The 12,885-nt window shown below is 40.9% G+C and overlaps 1 protein-coding gene across 2 annotated transcripts in view; it reads left to right on the top strand.

Annotated features, from left to right (window-relative positions):
- The window catches only part of EGFR (epidermal growth factor receptor), a 151,295-nt gene that overhangs the window by 84,040 nt on the left and 54,370 nt on the right, over nucleotides 1-12,885 (top strand). The window lies entirely within an intron of this gene.

Below are 12,885 nucleotides of genomic sequence, written 5' to 3'. Positions count from 1 at the left end.
ATTCAAACATGCAATCTCCCATCTGCAATGAAATGCTACAACCCTGCAAAAGCTGTCACAGCTGCAAAACCTTCTGTCTCTCTTCGCCCTCAAGCTCATCAGGGTAAAGTATTAATTAGCTAAAGAATTCTGGAATGATTTGCTCATTGTAGTAATTAATGACTTTGGTCTGCTGAAGCTAGTTAGTGGAACTGGCAATAGGATAGAAGGACATTCTGGATCCCTGCCACCAAAGGGATGGCAGGAGGATTCATGCGTGCGTGCCACCTTTTTTATTGTGCTAGGCTACCTAAGAGATCCTTATTATGCACAGTTTTGATGAAATGCCTTTCGCTTTAAGTCTATTACTCTTCTAGAATCTGGCTGGTAACCTGCAAAAGAAGATAAGCCTCATTTATTGTTGAAACTGTTTGTCTGTGTACCTTAACTGAAGGAGGAGCAGTGCAATTCTGCGCATGCCTAAGCCCCACTGAGTTCTGTAGACGTTGTTATAATGTTATCACAGCATCTTGTTTGTTGGCTAAGTAAGAAATTGTACTTGGCATGTCACAGTGAGTTCTAGCATAGTGTTCATCCAGGTTTTGTGGTTTGTTTCTTCCACACACGAGTGGGGAGAAGCTGGGAGAAGCAAACTGGTGCAGGATTCAGCCTTTCTTAGTGCAGTTTTTGGATTTCTTAAGCACTTTTTTAAAAAATGTAGCATAGCTTATACATTCCCCGTTATCAGTACTGATGGTAGGTAAATGGTAGGTCTTTTGATTTATATCAACAGCATAGCAACTTGTGGGGGAGAGTTGGGAAATAGAGTAAACCCTAAATATATGTGCAAAGCTATCAGTCTGCACTCTGATATGTGTTGGGGGCATTCTGAGCACTGTGCAGATAGCTTTAGTTAATATTACTAGAACTAGGTTTGTTCATACCTGTCTGAAGTACACTCTGGTTGGAGCGCTCTTATAGCTGGAAAATAACTTGATGAGCTAATAAAATACCACCTGACTTCATTAGTTTTTTTCTCATCAGAGTTAATGAATACACAAGCTTTGAAGCAGTTTCTTTGGCAGTAGTTTTAAAAGGGTGTGATATAGAGGCCTAGCACAGAAGAGAGCACTGTGACTGTTAGTGACCGTAGGTACACACTGCTCAAGGAGCCATGTAGTTAAAGATCACTGATTAACCTTTTAAATGAAAAAAATCAGTCTGCTTACTACTCACTCCAGTGAACTGCTGGTGGATTATTTTTTATGTATTGACGACCCAAGATATCTTATATACAGCCTGCTGAGATATCGGCTTTTGGGCTTATGTATAATAACATAAGCACTGAACCAGTTCCCAGTTCTTTGCTAGAGACTCTAGAATTTAAACTGGAACCTCATGGCCTGAAGGGAGGACCACTACTAGTGGGTTCTGCAAAAAGGCCTTCCCACTTCAAAGCCAGGAGGAACCATGAGCTGCAATTTTTTGTCTATGTCCCTTCATCACAAAACTCTGTATACTTGTATGCATTTTGTAACTATTACACAGTACACTTTTTAGCCTACTTGCAAATAAATAACACCCGGATTTTATAACTATAAATCAGACCTCAACACTTCCAAGAACTTTCTGTGGGCACAATCTTGAGATCAGGATCTTGAGGAAACTCAGCTGCTCCTGCTCTGGCTACAGAGTGTGACACTGCAAGTCCTTTGAGCCATTACTTTAATCAGTGACCTCGTTTTAAAGTGTGATGCTTTTGTATAGACCTCCATTTCACAGCATGGAGAACCATTTGTAATGATGATAAAGATAAAAGTAAAGGGACCCCTGTGTTGGAATCAAGCCTTGTCAGAGGAATGTGCCACTCTGCTAAGCACCGGCTGATTTCCTTGTCGACCTCCCCGCTGCGACTCCCGGCAGGAAAGCAGGCGAGGTCTCTTATCGGTGATCCTCCTCAAACGTGAGAAGAACACACCACTCCTTTCCCCATCCTCCCTGCTATCCCCAGGGAGGGGAAAGAGACAGACAGAAATATATTTACATGCTTTTATTTCTGTCTTTCGCAGCAGTACAGAGAAACATGTCTGCACTCTCTTTTACATCAACAGCAGAGAGCATATAGGCTCCTCCCATATGACACACTGAGCTAATATCCGGTGCTCAGTACAGTGAATGGACTGCCCCTTTCTACCCATGGCAACAGTCACAAACATCCTGTTTGGCTTTCCAGCCATCTGCTTGCTGTTGCATTGCTCCTTTTTGGTAACACCCTGACCATTAGGTCCAGTTGCAGACGACTCTGGGGTTGCGGCACTCATCTCGCTTTATTGGCCGAGGGAGCCGGCGTACAGCTTCCGGGTCATGTGGCCAGCAGGACTAAGCTGCTTCTGGCGAACCAGAGCAGCGCACGGAAACGCCGTTCACCTTCCCGCCGGAGTGGTACCTATTTATCTACTTGCACTTTGACGTGCTTTCGAACTGCCAGGTTGGCAGGAGCAGGGGCCGAGCAACGGGAGCTCACCCTGTCACGAGGATTCGAACCGCCGACCTTCTGATCGGCAAGCCCTAGGCTCTGTGGTTAAGACTTAAACGTAAAGGGACCCCTGACCATTCGGTCCAGTCGTGACCGACTCTGAGGTTGCGGCGCTCATCTCACTTTATTGGCCGAGGGAGCCAGTGTACAGCTTCCAGGTCATGACTAAGCCACTTCTGGCGAACCAGAGCAGCACACAGAAACGCCGTATGCGGCACATTAAATACAATAGGCAGTTTCTTTACATCTTTGTAGTGAAAACTGTCACAGAAAGGAAGGTTTCTGTTTACCAATCCACAAACCCTGTCTTCTGTTTTTGGGTCTGACAATTTATGTTACTTTAAATTTTCTGTATATATAACTCTTAACCCATTAGAGCAGGTCAGTAGCCATCTCATCAGAATGCAAGGTCAAATTGATAGTCTTAGTTGAAAAACCTACTTGTAAGTGTGTTCAGTGGTTTTGGCATGCCCAGTTGAACTTTCACCACCTGATGATGCCTTGTAGCTTTTGAAAGTCCCCCCAGTTTCAAAATCAGTTTGCAGTGTGTTACGGGGTGTGTGTGTGTCTAGCCTTCTGAGAAAAAACAAGTCAAAGTCCTCCTGGGCACTCAGAACTAGTTATACCATTATTTTAGCTTCAGTATATCTCATATTTATTTTCATATATGGAATCCTTTCTACAGATATTTCTAGGCACCATTTCAAAATTATTATTCAGTGGTTCACTTTTTCAACAAAAACCTGTAGAGTGATCTGTCTCTCTCTCTCTGTATGTATTTCCACATTTGCACTGCACTTTGAAATACTATAGTGTTGCTTGCCCAATTGTAATCAGTCATATAATGATTCATAATCTGTATCTTTTCTAGGAAATTAGGGTCTTTAAGTAGATTAAGAATAAAATATAGCCTCAACATTAGGGCAGTGACTTCTCTGGAATATTTGTTTGCTCATTGCAGGTTTATCTGGTAATGTTATTATTAGTTTTGTTTTGTGTTTTGTTTTGTTTTTTGCCTTCTGTGTTTTAAATTAAGGGATTAGTGGCAGAAATAATAACTGAAGTTGGCAAGTATGCAGAGAAAGAAAATGTCATTTGCTTCATCCAAGTGTTCCTCTTTGTTTTCATTATACAAGTATGTTCTTATGCTTTGTGCTGCCCAGAGTGGCTGGGGCCGCCCACTCATGCGCAGCATGCATACAAACAAACAAACAAACAAACAAACAAACAAACAGTCTCCTTGGGTGCTTTGAATAGTGTAAAGGTGATTAATAATCTTTTAAAAATGTGATAAGGAGAAAACAAAACCAGGTAGTATAGTAATAGGCAAACTACTTTCCCATTATCTTCTAACTGCATTGGGAGAATGGAAAATGTCTCATCACCTTTAATACTGCAAGGAAAGCATGGGGTGGGGGTCATTTTTTAAAACATGTTCATTTATAATTTTCAGTTATAACAAATAAACATTTCAATAAAGAAATTAAAAAATTCTCACATATCAAACTTCGACTTCCCTCCCCCTCTTTCAGTGGTTCAATGAATTTACCCTCTTCCCCCCTTCTGCATATCCCAGTTAACTCTATTTATTTTTTTCCTCATCTAGTTCATATATGTTTTAAAAACTGCAATAATCCTGCTAATGTCTTAATTTGTTTACATTTTGTAAATATTCAGTAAATGATTTCCATTCCTTGATAAAAAGTCTGTTGTCTTGATTTCTTATTCTTCCAGTAAGTTTCGCCATTTCTGCATAGTGGATTAATTTCTCTAACCATTCTTCTTTCACCAGGACTTTTTCTTCTTCTTTACATTTTTGGGTAAATATCATTCTTGTGGCAGTGGTTGCATGCATAAATAAAATATTAGGGTCATTTTTTAAATGTTATCTATTTTTTTCAGAACTGTCATTAGTTATTCCTTCCAGTAGCACCTTAGAGACCAGCTAAGTTTGATCTTCATACGAGCTTTCGTGTGCATCCACACTTCTTCACGAAAGCGCATATCAATAACAAACTTAGTTGGTCTCTAAGGTGCTACTGGAAGGATTTTTTTTATTTTATTTTTGGCTACGGCAGACCAACACGGCCACCTACCTGTAACTGCCGTTAGTTATGTGTCTCAAACGAACACTAATAAAACTGCAGACTATACCAAAACTGTTTGCCAGAGCTCAGCAGAATGCATTCCAGGACTCAGAGGATGGGGGGAAATAAATGAGAATTGCCTTATTTCATCCTTAATTTAATAGCAAACGTGGTTTACCATTAAATATGAACTATATAGGCTGTGATTTGGAATTTGATTTGAACTGTCACCCTACAGTTGTCAACTGAGACTGTTTACTGACAACTCTGGAAGAAAACCAGGACTGCTCCCCCCCCCCCATTATGCTAGCCCCGGTTCTACATTGGCACACTCTCTGGCACCTTGTAGATTGAAAGAAGTACCTTCTTGTGTGCTTGTAATAATGTGGACAATGCCCCACCCTTTCTCCAAATCATTGGTGGCAATGCTATGTAATGTGTTCTTTTGCTGTCCTGTAGCTTGTTCTGCATTTGATCTGGAGCAAGCTGTATTAGTAAACCAATCATAACATTTCTGGTGTTTTTAAATGAATAAAAAGTTTAATTTTGTAATTGATCCGATTGTAGTTAGAGTAGCAGAAATGTATAAAAACCCTTCAGCAATGTTTACTCTTTGGTTAGGCTGTGAAGGAGAGGAAGGATGTCTAGAAACTAGAATTTATAGTTTCTTTGTGTGTAAGTCCCATTGCAAAGAAGTCAAGGTGCATCCCCAAAGGAGAGAAATGATTTATTAGGTTTGGATAATAAGTTCAGCTTGTAAAAATGCATGCACAATTCAAAATAACAGTTCTTTCTCTGGCATGTTGAGCTGTGGAATACTCTGCCTTTTAATCTCCATCAAAGCTGGAAGGGAGAAAATAATATTTCTGGCATAAAATCAAAGGGGTTTGATAGCTGCAGCTCCTATTGAAGGAGTGCTAATAAGGAAATGACCCTGAGACAGCATATAAGGACGCAAAACAGCAAGGTCGCACTGCTTGACTAAAGCAGCATCTTTTAATGTTTGAAGTGTGTTGTTTTTTGCAAGCAAGTCATGACCTTTTTGGACTAAAGACAATTTAAAAATACTGTTGTTTCAGGTGTAAGCATGCTTTGCTTAGGTGCAATTTTCTCACTGTGCAACGATGTTGTGATACAGAGAGGCAGAAGAAAACTTGATGGGTTTATAAAAAATATTTTCTTACAGACTCTTTATTTTTGCCTCTGATTATTATATCATAGCATACATAAGCCTTCTCTATCAAGGGCTAGCCAAAATATAAACAACAGTACTGCACTGGGGGGGTGTATATTGGGGGGGATATAGAAATAGTAAAATTAAAAGTTGAAATGTGTGCGAGAAAGTTGTATTTGCAAGTGAACCATGAGAGAGAGAATGAAATGTATACAGGAGCTATTGCTATAACTGATAAGGAGAAAGGGAGAGGGAGAAGGTTGCTGTGCCTCAGGATTAAACTATCCATCATCATCATCATTTTTTTTTTTTGTATGCTGCCTTTCCATAGTTAAGACAATTAACATGAAAACTTTTCCATAATCACAAACATAACAAAAGTAGTCATAAATAAAACATTTAAAAGTTGAACAATTCAAGGTTGGGAAAGGCTGCTGTAGGGTAATTTCAAAGACAAAGGCAGGAATTGAGTTCTGCTTACTCTTTGTACGAGTTTTGGGGGCACCACTTGAGCTCCACTTCAGGCAGTGCAATGTCTTAAAACAACTGTGAGCATTAGTGGTAGTAGCCTGACTAATGTTTTAAAGGTGTTCAAACTAATTTATTTCTAATGGTTTTTGCGTGTAAATCAGCATGCACTTGCTTTCACCTGATAGTGCTGTTAGCTGAAAAGTGGAGTAACTGGGGTTTCCACTTATTGGTCACCCCTCCTGTTTTTGTATTGACATTTATGGGAGAGGGTGGCCCTGCCCCAGGTATGCAGAGAGGTGCTATTCTTTATTCCAGTGTTGTCCCACTATAAAACCAAGAGCCCAGGTGCTTGCAGACCACTTTTCAAACGGATTCTCTTTCAAAGATGACTCATCATTCTCCTTGTCATGTGTGCAGATAATCAGCAAACCACAGTAAAATGTGAGGGGACATGTTTGTGCTTTTTGAGTCTGTGAAGCGATGGACTGTACTTCGAAGTCATAACTCTTTCCCCAACAATCGGTGTAGTGGAAAATACAAGGTCCATGTATCCTGTTGTGACGTGGGGTTTGTGATTTCAGCTCTCTTGACATAATATGCTGGAGACAGTTCTCTAGTAACACTTCTTTATTAAAGCAAACAAGACTGAGACTTGAGGAGGGGAGAGCTACATTTATAGGGACAGGGAACAAGCTAGAAAGGATACATTTTGGAGGGAACAATATCAGGCAATCACAGTCCTGCCTTTTGGAGGAAACCAATAAGACAGAGGATCCAAATACAGCAGCTTAAATGAACCAATAGTAGCTGTACCCTCTGGAACTAAAAGGCAGTTACTTTACCCTAATGCAATACAGACAATAATAATACAGATATAAAATCCTTTGACTCAGTACACAACATATCCATTCTGTTCAAATGATTTGTTCTGTTAGGAGAAAGGTAGGAGGAATCTTCTGTATGTTTTTATATTATAACATGATCTGAAGCAGGCAGGTGTTGTCCAGCGAAGCTTTTCTGGACAAATAACAGTTCATGCAAATGCTTAACTTGTACAATCAGTGCAATTTCAAAAGATCTTTCCTCCTCTCAGAAGAGACAGTTTTCTTCTGTGAGTTCTCACCTACAGTGTTTGAAGTAGCACTTGACATTTCCCAGTTGCTACCATTAGCTACTGGATCCATACATGAAACCTAAACTTCTAGAGGAAGCCATGATGCATTCCATCCTGGCTGTGGAGACAAAATGAAAGTTGTACACACAAGAGAAAATTAGCCTACAAGCCCCTGTATGAATAACAATAGAAAATACCAGCCTCCTCAGCTGAGGAATTCTATTCCCAGTGAAGGCTTGCCAAAGTCAAATTCAAGTGAAAGAACAGCTGTTATTGTCATAGACATGTTCCAGGCAATAACTGCAAACCTCATGGTTCACTGCTTACAAATTGTGATTCACATGCAAGCAGTTTTTGGTGTCTGTTGGTTTGCTCCATGACAATCTTATTTGAACTGTGCTCAAGGTCTTCTGGAAGAAACATAAAACTATGGCTCTACACAGCAAGGAATAAGCTGGCACTGACATAGGTTTTTAGGTATCTTGTGTGGAGGGGTTTTGTTTTCAGTATGTTATCTGCTTCTTAGGGATGAGAGAGGCTGGAGATTGAACTTTATAGATGTACAAGGATGAAGGCACTTTAGGGATTTTGCTGCTTATAGAAGTCAGAGAAGCAAGCTGTGTTCTTTTTCATTTAGCTTTATGAAACCTGTAATTAAACGTGAATAGCAAATCACTGACCATAGAAGATGCACTTCCTCTTCCCCTTCTCCCTACTTTTGCCAAGCCAATGTTTGCATTGGGCTTGCTAAACACTCTTTTTGCTTATAAATATAATATTAAGTCTGTCAGGTTAGCTGTGATTAATTATTAGCCAAAGAGTGACGGAAAAGAAAGCAGAGGCTCGGGACCCAGATGAGTAGAGTTCAGAATAGTTGGAGATAGTAAACCCAGAAGGAAGATTATGCCTCTACATGTTGCTCACAGAGCAAGCTCTGACGCAGATACGGGTGGTTTGATGTCCTGCTGTGTTTGCATTTTGAATTGAGAGCCTCCCATAACTTTGCACAAGAGTGTGCTTAGGTGATGTTTGAACAGGAAATTGTAATGTACAGAACACCTCAATTCTGAATAAAAAGGAAATGAATCACAGGTTCATCGTCATTCTTGTGTTACCAGCTCAGTCGTGTGTCAAGCCCCCAGGCCCTGCAGTTCCCTTTGATAATAAACACACAGACTCAAGTTTTAAGGTTTATGGGATAAAATAGGCCACAACTTTATCAGGTAGAGATGTGAGCAGTTTGGCTTCGGAATTGGGTGAAGCCAGACTATATCTCAACTCCCGCCTGTCTGCAGGGAGTCCAACTAAGGATAAACCACCAGTAGGAGGAGCCCTATGACTTACATCAAATGAGGGGTCCCTGTTGGGGTTGTGGCATGGCCCTAGCCCACATCCAGGCATCGGACAGGATCCACACCCACACACCCCAGATCCTTTAACAGGATGCCCTTATTGAGGAGGGGCAGCAGAGGCTACAACCTCCCCACCATTAAACAAAGGCTTACCCAATGCCTAACCGCCACTTGAGCCCAAATGGCTTGCTGCCAACACCCTCACGCCTGCAGCCAATCTCTGATGCCATCTCCAGTATCATTCACCTGGGTATTATTTCCAACATCAGAGAGATGACTGCCATTGGAACAAGGCTTCCTGGTTGAAAGTGGTGGCAGGGTGTCGTATCACATGGCCATTCAAATGTTGCACCTTCTGTGCGACTGCACGGTTAGCTTTCTTTCTAGCACTATTGATTGCTACCAGGTAAGGACAGACACCAACAACGCCTCTCCAAAACCTGGGACCAGGTTAAGTCTGGGTATAGGGCAGCAAGCTTGTCAAAGTCCTCTTTGAAGTTCCAGGTTAGGTCAATATCCTTCCTTAGAACCAAGTTGTTCTCCCCCAGCTGAACAACCAATGCATCAGGGGGGCCATGCAATGCAGCTCTGGCCATCACAATGGGCATGAAATCATGTCATATCACATCAACATTGTTTGGGAGCCCCAGGCTGTTTCCCCTGCCAGTAGCGATGGCAAACATGCGGGCCCAATGGGATATGCTGTGTCCCACTAACCAGATATTGATCGCAGGGGTGCCTGAAAATGAAGGAGCGACAGGGTGTGGTTATTGAGGTTTTCTTCCAGATGTATCTTCTGTTGGCATTAGATCTCCAACAGCCTATATCCTTAATTCTGTCTGTGGGGAGGTCCAAATCCTAAAGGAGTTGTTTATGCTGTAGTAGTTCTTTTAATCTGACTGATCATTCTTGTGCCGTGAGCCAACGTCAAAAACATCTTTGTGACCTTGTATGTTAAAGTGATCACACAAAATGAAACATCAAAAACATTTTGTTACTTTTGCCCTAGTCAATTCAAGGTTACGTGTGAAAATTCATTTGAAAGAATGAACACTGTATTCTGACCTTAGTTAAAGATTGAAAAGAGTTCTGAATGTTGAAAATGTGGTAAGAGTTGATAAATAACTACTACACCAAGCCTTCACTTCAGAGAAGAAACACAATTTATTAGTTTTGCTATTAGTGACATTCCTTTAAAATGTGTAAAAAATGCTTTGCTGGATCAGACCAAAGTCCTGTTCTAGTCCAGCATCCTTTTTAAAAAAAACCCACACACAATCTTTTTACTGATTTTCAATTTTTAACGCATTATACCAAATTAATACAATTTAAACCATTTTCCCCATAAAACTGGCTCCCATTCTTTGATGTGTCCATAAATTCATCTTATTGCTGTTTCAGAATCCCATTCTCTCTTTAAAACTCCACATTCCCAATAATTCTCTTATTTTTACAATGGTTTTTAATTTTTATTATTTATAAAACTTTATTCATCAACCATCCATTTTTCAATTCCTGCATGTATATTAGTTAAACATTTTTTCTTTATGTGTGCATGCATATTGCTTTCAATCCATGATTATATCAAATTTAATTATTAATCATCCGGTCCACTTTGTCAAACTCCTTCCATTCACAAGCCTCTTTCAATAACTGTCCATGTTTTGATTTTTGCCATAAACAGTCCTTCTCCAACTTGTCTCAGAAGATCTGCTGCCAGCCAGAGCCTCAGGAATCTCAAGGTCACACATCTGACTCCACAAAGGAGGAGATCATATTTCCTCAGATAGCTATTCCACTCTCTTCCTCTCCTCCTTACAATCCGAATCACAGTCGGAGATTCCCCCACTAGACCATTTACAGTTTTTCCTGAGAGCTCCTCCTGCTCTCAACAGACCTGATAATCCTCCATCAGCATTGAAAATTGTAAGTTGCCATTTACATTGCATCTTTAGATCTGATAGTCTTTCAAAGTCCCATGAAGTCAATTAGAGCTGGGTTGTTCTTCTCCCCACAACTCCAACACCAACCCCCTTCTTCACCATCTCAAAGCAATTACCAAAGTAGCTCAAATCTTCACACACCCAGTTTTAGCTCACAAACATCCAGCCTCATAAATCTCTTTTAATGAACCTTACTTAAAGTGGGTGTTTTTTTTAAGCCAGAGAAGGTAGATTTTAACCCTCATATATAGTAGTAGTGAAAAATAATAATAACACTTACCCCTCTTTTTATCCATTCTCTACTATGGTAGGAATTGTAAATCAGACCTTATTCCTTCCATTTGATAGTTGAATTAAAATAGCATCTTGTTAGTAACATCTTGAATGGACCACTCCTTGAGGTTTTAATCCAATATTCTGAATTGTAAAGGTGCCTGGCCATTATAGGAGATGGACATGGAGACTGCCTCATCTCGACAAAGAGACAAAACCAGTGTCCCCTTCCACCTGACACTTGGCAGAGGAGTTCTCCAGGACATCCGCGGGTACCCCAGCCTCCTGAATACCCTTGGGAGTTACAGAGAGCATTCCACCCCCAGGAAGCTCTCCTCCGCCTGCCTGAGTCTCTCCCGCTAGTGGGAGAGCTGCAGACCAGAGATCTTGCAGACCGGAACAGGAAGCCGCTAGTCTAGCATTCTGTTCCCACAATGGCAAGCCCATAAGGGTGATATGAGGGCAACAGCTTTCTCCCAGCATGATGCCTCTGCTCCTTGAGGCAGCATACAGCCATCATGAATAATAGCCATTGACATCTTTAAACTTTGTGAATTTTATCTAGCCCCTTTTAAAGTTAAGTTGGCCACCACCAAAACTTGTTTAACTCTCCCCACCACTCAGACAATCCCCTCTGATGCATTGTTAGATCATGGTCTCTTTCTCTGCAGTTGGTTACATGTGCATCAAGAGCTTGAAACAGGACCTTTGTGTCAGGCAATGACCCACCACTCGGTGGGTCTCTAGACCTGTTGGTTGATACAGAAGTGATCCTAGCCAGCCAGGTCTGCCAGAAGGCTCTTAGATGCTCTGCATTCAATTGGTCTGGGTGACTGGCTGCTGAAGCAAGCAAATGGGGTCTCTGTCTGCCATGGCTGACTTCTTGCCAGCAATATTGCAGATAATGTGCCCCTTCCCAAGTAAAGAAAAAATGGACTTTGCACCACTGGGCACCTGGCAGTGATTATACACAGGTCTCTTTCCACCATTGTGGTTGACATGAAGTGGAGCACTGTTTTAATTTTAGATATATAAAAATAGCCTTCTACCTGATTGGAGAATTGAGTCCCCCACCCCTGGCAAAGTAAGTGCTTTGATGAGTTAAGCAGGTCATATACAAAATTACAATTTGCATTTCACATAGATGAACTTAAGTGCTATTCTTCTTAAATAAGTTTAAAATAGCTGCCTGTGTGTGTCGTTCTGCCTTTGCCGTATAGGTAATAATAGAATGTGAGACACACACTAATCCCCCCCCCCCCCCGTTACCCATAATAACCTTAATTGTTAACGTGTAGAGCTATTAGTCATTCCACACTGAAAATGAGTAATTAGATCTCTTGGAATAAATTTGGGTTCCCAGCCAAAACCATGTCAGTGCAATAAACCTTACACATTGGGCACCTTGAAGTTTATGTTGAAGACTGAAACACAAAGCAGTAAAGGCTTTTGGTGGGCTTTCTGGTTTTACTTTCCTTGTTGCTATATTGATACTGCTATTGATCCTATATATACGTTTCATCACTTCACTCCCGTTTAATATGTAAATGATTATATTGTTTTGCTGCTGCTTTTTATTGCTTTAGGGTATGATTTGTAAGTCGTTTGAATACTGTTCCATAGAAAACAAGCTTTAAAATATTTTAAGCAAAGGCAGCTAGAATACAGTACAGTTGACTGAAATGTGTTATCCCACTTCATTACAACTGGGCGTTTTTCTTCAGGTTGGTGCTTCAGTTTGTAAATGCCCCCAATTCCATTCTGTTTATCTCAAGTGGTTGGCCACTGTGAAAACAAGAGCGTAGAGCTCGGTGGGCCTTTGGTCTGATCCAGCAGCTTCAGGGCTCTTCTCGTGACACGTAGGCAATAACTGGCACATCTCCAGTAGGAGAAACAGATAAAGTTCCCCAACTACAAAAATACTAACAATTTTACTTTAAGGAAGCGTGGTATTGT

The sequence above is a fragment of the Podarcis gaigeae genome (genome assembly GCF_964106915.1).
Source record: "Podarcis gaigeae genome assembly, chromosome: 12".
Classification (NCBI taxonomy): Eukaryota; Metazoa; Chordata; class Lepidosauria; order Squamata; family Lacertidae; genus Podarcis; species Podarcis gaigeae.
Note: the sequence above shows the minus strand (reverse complement) of the source record. Positions and strands in the feature narration are given on the sequence as shown.